Here is an 8,402-nt window from a genome sequence, read left to right on the forward strand (position 1 = left end):
ACATGTCATACTCTGTAGGATATCATCAAACCCGACATGCAAGCCATCAATATCACATCATTCTTTTCATTCAACCATTGTATTCAACATGAATAACCTTCTCGTTTTCAAGTCAAATTCATATCAATTCTCAAAATATTTCATGTCATGTTCTTCAATATGTTTCAAAAAATTTACATCATTTGAATAATTAAAACAAATTCACATCAAGAGAGGAAATTTCATATCATTCATGCTCTCATGTTCTCATCTTTTCGGAATACATGCATATACATATATCATATAGCAAATCACTTTGGGACTAGGCCTAAGGGCCAAATCAATATTATAAAATGTTTAAAACATAATCATATTCGTAATTTCAAAATTCCCATTTAAAAACATGAATTTTTAAAGCCCATGAAGTTTTTGAGATAACTCCACGTACCTCGATTACTACGAATATTAGGTGCTTCTTGAAGCCTACGTTGAGAGGATTCCAAATATGTAATTAGTTTTTAAAACCCATGGTTGAATCTTTAGTTGCTTGGATTTTTATTTTGAAACCCTAGAGAGAGTTCTTGAACATTTTTGATGAATGAAGGTGTATTTTGGGGTCTTTGGGAACTGAATTTCGTGTTTAGGGCTAAGTAAGGGTGGAGAAGGACCATTTTGCCCCAAAAACGGAGTGTTTAAGTCACTTGAAACCTTTACATAGGTGCTGCCTATGATATCGCCTATGTTTACATAGGTTCCGCCTATGCTATCACCTATGTTTACATAGGCGCCGTCTACTACTTTGAAAGGCCACAACATCTTGCTCGGGTGTCGGATTTTAGAAAAATTGGTATCGTTGGAAAGCTAACTCAAAGACTTATCATTTGAAACACAGTAGGCTCTCTAATTCGACATATACAGAGAGTTATAGTCAATCGAAGATGACACAAATTACGACGTCCACTAAAACTGAATCAATTGAAATAGTTTCAAATCATCCTTGAGTTGAAGGACCTCTATGGTCTAAATTCAAGCATGAATGGATTCACATACTATGCAAATAATTAACATGCCATACTGTCATAGGATTTATGGCTTCGGGATTATCAACGCATCGAAATCATGGGCTATATTGTAGCCCAAAATGCGGGGCGTTACAGTAGTCTTGTGGTTTATGTTGTGTTGCTGAAGTATAGGCTATGTTGTGTAAAAATTGATTGAAGATTCTGGTTATGCTGATCTAATTTAATGGGTTCGTCATTATCAAAAAAAGGAATATTTTTAAATACTTAGTTTTGATGTTTGACAAATTTATAGTTTGGAACCTGTTCCCTGGATCCCTTGTTATGCTGACAAAGGCATCTTTGAAATGGGGAGGCAAACCTGTTGCTGTCACAGTCAACTTTCCAGCAGACGCATAGTAGAAAAGTTGGTAAAAAGTTGTTACCACCTTTTTGCCTCAACCAATGAGAATGCTTTTATGTTTTCTTGTGTCATAACATATAATGCTCATCTTCCTCAACAATAAAACCATTTCTTCCATATACTCATAAGTACAGATCTTTCTGAATTGTCGCAGCACTGCAATCAAAGGCTAAACTGTAACAGGGAACTTGTTGTTCATCGAGTTGAATTTTCATTTCCTTGTTATAGTTGAGTCTTTGTATTTTGTTCGTAAATGTCTGCCTACATTTGCTTATGACTTATGACTGTAGTAGGTGTTATGGTGTACCATCTCTTGTAAATCATATAGAGTTAGGTAATTGTGTCCAAGCTAGAGTTAGCTTGAGGAATCCAGTTAGAGGTAGCTGGAGGTGGAAATAGTAGAGTTACTATTTGGTTTCCATGTAATGAAATTATTGCTAATAAACAGAGGATTAAGAGGTTAAGCCTTGGAGTATGTATTCAAGGTGTTGCTTGAATATAGTGGAGCTGGAAATCCTGGATGCAGGCTGTGGTTTTTCTCGCTTGAGCAATGAGTTTCCACATAAAAATCACGCCTCTATACTTTTTGTACTCCTGCAATATTTATTGCCTTTACCTCTTATTTTGTGTTGCGTGTGTGATTTTGGGAACCGTTCCCGTTGTGGTGAAACCCACCTCAACCCTTCGTGCATTCTTTTAAAGTAGTTAAGGATACCAAGAGAAGTAATGAGACTCTCGTAAAAGGAACAAACATGAAGATACATGTGTTGGTATCTGTGTTCGTAATCAGAAAATCTGGAAAGTAAAAACATTATTTTACTAAAAATATAAATAGATGAAAAATTATTCCTAGCCCACAAGTTTCTTGTGTATCCTTAAGAAATATAATTCCCTCACTATTGCCCTAGCTTTTTTCCATGATAGAACGGAAAACAATTCTGTATTAGCGGCACTTCAATTTAGAGAACTTCAGCAAACTTAAATGGCGGAGAAAATGCCAAGCTTCTAGAACATTTGTCTTGAAAAACAAATGCAGTGAACAATGAGGAGAGAAATATTTAAGATTTTCTGTGTTTAAAATCTGTAGCATGGCCTCCAAATTCATCTATAATGCAAGAGTGAGGTGGAGAGGTGCCATCTAAAGGGTGCCTTTTTGGCATAATCCAAGATGTACCTTTTTTTATTTCCCATTCACATTGTAAAACCCGAACATGTGGTAGGGATTAGATTTAGGCATAAGAGCACTATTTAACAATACGAATGTAAGAACTATCAAATAGGAAAGAATCGCGTATTCCTTCATTACATAGTCCCTCGGGTCAAGGAAAAGCAATCGAAAAATAGAAAATTTACAGAACCGACAACAACATACCAGTCTACCAGTGTTTTAAAGCATATCGAAAAAGGAAAGATTTACAAAACTAACAACAAAAACATACCCAGTGTAACCCATAAGTGAGGTCTAGGGATGGCAGAGTATGCGTAGACCTTACCCCTATCTTGGGAGGTGAAGAGGGTTTTTCAAGTAGACCTTTGACTCAAAGGAAAGGCATATTAAAGCCGTCGAATGAGGGAAGACTTACAGATTCATGACAACAATTCAGAAAAATAGAGCCATGAAAATTCTTACTTTATCCATTCAGGGAAAACGGAAAAAGAGACGAAGGCCAAATCATTGATAGAAGAGGGGGATAGAGATATTTGCCTTTGACTTCTTCTCCTCCTACTGATAGTTACTCGGTTAGATTCTCCTATTTCTTCTTTGTAGATTGTAGATTGAGATGTTATTAGGTAAGGAATGTCCTTTCATTCCTTTATCCCTGTCTCTTTCAGCACTGGGCTTACCTTTTTTATTAGTACTAGTATTTGTACCGTGCGATGCGCAGTCGGTATTAAAAAGAAATCATTCGAAATTATACATGGCTTTCAAAGGAGCACTAATCTAAAAAGAAATCATTAGAAATTATACATGACTTTCAAATGAGCACTTATCCTCTGTAAGTGTAATTCCAAGAAAATAATAAATGTATTTTAATTCTCGAGACAGGCAAAAATTATCAGAACATTAAAATGAAAATTTCATTTAGGATTGATAATTCTAGAATAGGATAATATGATTGAAATATAGTACGCTTCGAAAAATCCTCCATATAAAAGAGTTTTGACTAACAACCGAGCAAATAACTTTAGCTTTGAAAGGATATAATTAAAAAGACTTTTTATGGCAAAAAGCACATTATTTTTCATGTACTAACTTTTTTATTTGTATTCAGTCGACTAAACATATCAACTACTACGGTACTTGTTAGCAACTTTGTCGTTGAAATTTCTTATTTTACAACCTTGTTGAACTAAAATAGAATAGATGTTTAAGCTATCTGGATTGAATTATATAAGATGCTTTTAAGCTAAAATATGTTTTATGCACTCTTGTAGTACTTAAAGCACTTATTTTTAAATCAAAACAATGAAAATATTTTTTTTTGACCCCTTTCCTTTTTAAAAACAACAAAATATACCATAAGTTATAAGCCCATCCCAACAGACTCTTAATCTCCACCCAGTTTAAAGTAGGGAACAATTTGGGTGTGATCATTATCTTATCATATACAACCTTAGTTGAAGCTCTTCTTTTGAAGCCAATGTGTAATAAAATTAATGTAAGTACATTTCATTCATCCGAAGTCGTCTTCCTTTTACTTTTGAAGTTTCAAATAAATGTGATAGAGAACCGTGAATATGAAAGTACTGTACCATTCATTGTCCGCAAATATAAATTACAAAATCAAATTAAAAGACACTATAAGCTTGGTTGCCTGAAAAGATGTAGTGAAAGACAAAGTCAAAGCATAAGAGAAATACAAAATTTACATTAATTAACATAGACTTATACTAACACAAGGACAAAGTATCACACTAACTAACAAAATGACCAAGGAAAAAGATTAATATCGACACTAACACATTGACAAAGTAAATTATAAATGAGTTCCAATTTTTCACTATTGAGAAGAAGCTTTGATTTTTAACGAATTACAAAAAAAGAATTCTTTCATATATCTTACAATAATCTGAGAAATGATACAAAGGCCTAAAAATAGTGAATTATAAGAAGTATTTACATTATAAAATTTTAAAGAAAAACAGGATTAAAATGAATACAGGAATTATTTTATCAAAGTCTTTTAAATCTTTTTCAATGAACTTATGGTTCATCCATTCTAACTTATTTCTCTGCCGACATTTTCTTCCTTCATATCCTATTGATTTTTTGGTATCTCTCCATTTTCTTGAATTCCAATTACCTACTTTCCAGAAAGATTTTCAAAGGGAGATTATATTCCCTTAGAATTTTTGATGAACACTTGCCAGCAATCAAAAAGGCTATTGAAGATTACTTGAGCTTTCTATACCGAAGGTAATCCAAGCTATGTTTTTTGTTGAGCTGACTTTAATGCTGAACAAGACCGTGCTGATACAGGTCCTGCTAGGGCTGTCAAAAGGTTCCTTCCCTCACTAACTGAACAACATATGAAAGGCTTGTTGAAGAACTTACACTCGGTATGGTAATTCAGTTAGCATCATTTAACTTGCTCTGATGTGAACTACTACTTCGTACATGAGGAAAAAAGGACACATAAAAGTTGAAATTTACTTAAAAATAGTATACACTCTCATGGTAGTAGAAGATAAAAGCCTCCGTTGAAATCAACTTATACACATATGCACACAAAAATATCAATAACAAATAGAATTTAAAAAATATAGTAAGCCAATGGACTCATTCTAACCCACTGGACAGAAAATTAGCAATATTGATTCATGGTCGAATTTTCTTTTTAAATATATATAGTAGGTGTCGAACCTCCTTCTGCTAGTTCATGTATAAAGTTACTCATATTTTAAATTCACTAGGTGATAATCATGGCTCCCCCAATTACAGTCACCTGCAAATATGTGTAGGCATCCTGAATTCAACCTTCCACAAATGCCGCAACAAACATAAAAATATTCACAGGCATCAAAGCTAGAATATACAACATAAAAAGATATGTGAGAAAACTGTAGATCATTGTAAGAAATGTGTACATGCATCACAGTAATCTCATTCCTATTTTTTCCATACATTCACTAATCTAATTTCAATTTTAGAATGTCAGTACACATTTGTAATATAAATACTTACCTTTTCCAAACACATAACTTTAATGGCCTCTAACATGGAAAAGACAGATGGCATACGGGAAATGTTTCACAACTTTGCCATCTTCCACTTGTTTTGAAAATGAAAACAAAAGGCAACCCCTCTTTTGGATTGGCACACATTATTTGAACTCCTCTTCCTTTAAGTTGCACATCTGCAGCACACACTGAACCAAGTGGTAATAGAAGCTCATATATATTTTTAACACAATCATTAATAGAGACAAATTACCACTTTTATCTATAAAAATAAAAAGGCAAACAAATTTTCTAGATTTTTTATCAATGCTAAATGAACTTCTTATCTTTGGAAAAATGGCTTAAATAAATTTTTCAATTTGTTCCACCAAGGTGGGCAAGAAGTATTAAACATGCCCATTAGCAAGAAATAATAATCACTAAATCACATGTCCATCACATTCCAAATGAAAGAAAGAGCGTAAAGTTCAAGTTGCCACGAGAATTACCTTGATTTCGGGTATCAACATCAATGATTCCTTCATGACACGCCTCGTAATTATCAATTAGTCATGTTGCTTTGTATATTCTCATTTTCTAATTTTTTCTGGACTAATTGTTTTTTTCAACAAAGTTTAAATTTGATTGTTCTCAAACCAGGAGATGATATAGAGCAGAATATATATAAAATTGTAGCCTTAGTGAGGTTTAAATCGCAACATATATATATATATATATATATATATAAATATATATATATAAATAATCTTTGTTGGCAAAATTAAATGCTAGAGCTACTATCAAGTGTGAAAACATTTCAATCATGTCATTAGTTTTGCGCCAAAGCAGTTTGTTACTTAAATGAAAAGTATTTACATTGCCACGACATGTGGTTTATTAGCCAGTAAAGTTTCGTCCATATGACAAATTTTTTAATCAAATGTTAGAACACAAAATATCAAATCTCAGTACAAAAAAGATCTCTACCGAAAATATCAAAGCTTAATAAGAAAAAGATATCTTAAAAATATCAAAGTGAATACTTATTGATCGACATATAAAGAAAGTACATCTAAATTAAATTTTTGAAGGCAAACCTTCCTTGTGAGTTGAACTAAAATTCAAGTTATTCATTTAGCATTGTCACATTCTTAGATTAGCAGATAAAGTTCAAATAAATTAAAGTACATGAAACTCCACAGTTAAAATTAAACAACCCATAAACCTAAGATGAAGAACAAATAAATTTTGAAAATGATATCAAATAGATGCAAAGCTTCTAACTTGTAGGAATCACCAAAATACTTTAACCAGTTGCAACTTAAAAAAGTAATATCTCAGAAATTTTTGTATCACAAGACTGCAAATAAAGTTGAACAACCAAAGAAAGGGGAGTTGTTGAAGCTTACATTGAGAGGAGAATAATAAATGATGTTTTCCTTTCTCGACTCCATACACATGACATTTTTTGTAGATCTTATATAATTATATGCAATCATGCCATATTTGATTTCTCGCCTATCCGAAAAAAAACCCCATAAACACTTTTCACAGAAGCAAAAAGAGATAAATTAGAAGAGGAATAATGAATCTTCTTATTCCAGAAGAATGGCTGTCAAAATATGGGAAAATATAATGCAACAGGAAAGTGATTATACAACAATTGAGATCGATAAAATGTGAACTTACCCAACCTTCCAATGTCAAATTTTTGCAGATCTACTAAATGTTTGTGATACCCAGAAAGGAACTTTGATTTCCATACCCAAAATCTTATGTAAATCAAAGAAAACTCATCGACAACTGCCAAGCAAAAGAATGGACTTTTGTAAAACTGTGAAAAATTATGCTTTGAAAAGAGCAGTTTCTTCAATTTAAATCGGTTACCAAAATATATAAGTAACATGCTTCTTGATTTCCAAAAGTTCAATTAAAAAATGAAATTGAGACACCATGAAGATGAGGAAAAAAATTGCTGACTTGATTATGAAAACGCAAAAAATAGGGTTAATTTCTTGAAGAAGAAAAATTATGTGGATGGGGAAGTTATGATTCTATATCTTCAATTTATTTCTTGAACTATTATCTTTAATGGAGGTTTCTGGCATTATTTTATTTTTCATATAGGGTTAGTTTTGCACTGTTAATTCAAATTATTAATTTGAAATTTAAATTTTAGTTAAAAAGTAATTATTTTGGTCTTAATAAAACAATTATGTGGAATTTTTCTGTGTTGCCACTTGGCAGAAGGAGTGAGCTTCTTCCTCTCCTTTTTATTATATATAGATATAGATTGAATTTATGTCACAGTGGCTCATCATCCTTGTTAGAAAAGGAACAAGAAACTCTCTTCACGGGAGGGGCAAAAATTCAATTGTTGGGAATGATAAGACCAATTGGAGATGGATATATCATCAATTTGTTTAAATGAAAGTTAATGATGTGGTTATATCTAGTTAAATCAAACAAGCCTGCATTAGTTGTCTTTTCCATTGGGATGATATAATTGACATTCTTCTTTTTCATTCACGAGATTTACTTGTTGCTTTTTATTATTGACAGTCTTTTTTAAATACCAAAAATTGAATTTAGGAAACTCCAATCGAATCGAAGTAGTTTAGTTCGATATCATTGCACACTACCGAAAAATCGAAAATCAAACAACATTGATAAGGATACACCGGGAGATCCAGCATGAAGCCCCATCAGCGTTACAGCATAACCAAGGATCGACAGAGAAAGTCCACTAGAAACAAACAATAGGTGAACAGAAGGTTATGCATCTTGAAAGCATGATATGAAATGTCTTGATTTATGCTATGACTCGAACATGATTTAGA

General features: G+C 32.5%; 1 long non-coding RNA gene across 1 annotated transcript; it reads right to left on the reverse strand.

Annotated features, from left to right (window-relative positions):
• Positions 1-4,495: 4,495 nt before the first annotated feature.
• LOC107842229 lies at positions 4,496-7,612 on the reverse strand. Its single transcript, XR_007049918.1, has 3 exons — positions 7,252-7,612; positions 4,958-5,771; positions 4,496-4,917 (listed from the first exon to the last, which is right to left on the reverse strand). It is a non-coding gene; the product is annotated as an uncharacterized LOC107842229 (long non-coding RNA).
• Between the last annotated feature and the right edge of the window lie 790 nt (positions 7,613-8,402).

Source organism: Capsicum annuum, unplaced genomic scaffold (assembly GCF_002878395.1).
Source record: "Capsicum annuum cultivar UCD-10X-F1 unplaced genomic scaffold, UCD10Xv1.1 ctg4174, whole genome shotgun sequence".
Lineage (NCBI taxonomy): Eukaryota > Viridiplantae > Streptophyta > Magnoliopsida > Solanales > Solanaceae > Capsicum > Capsicum annuum.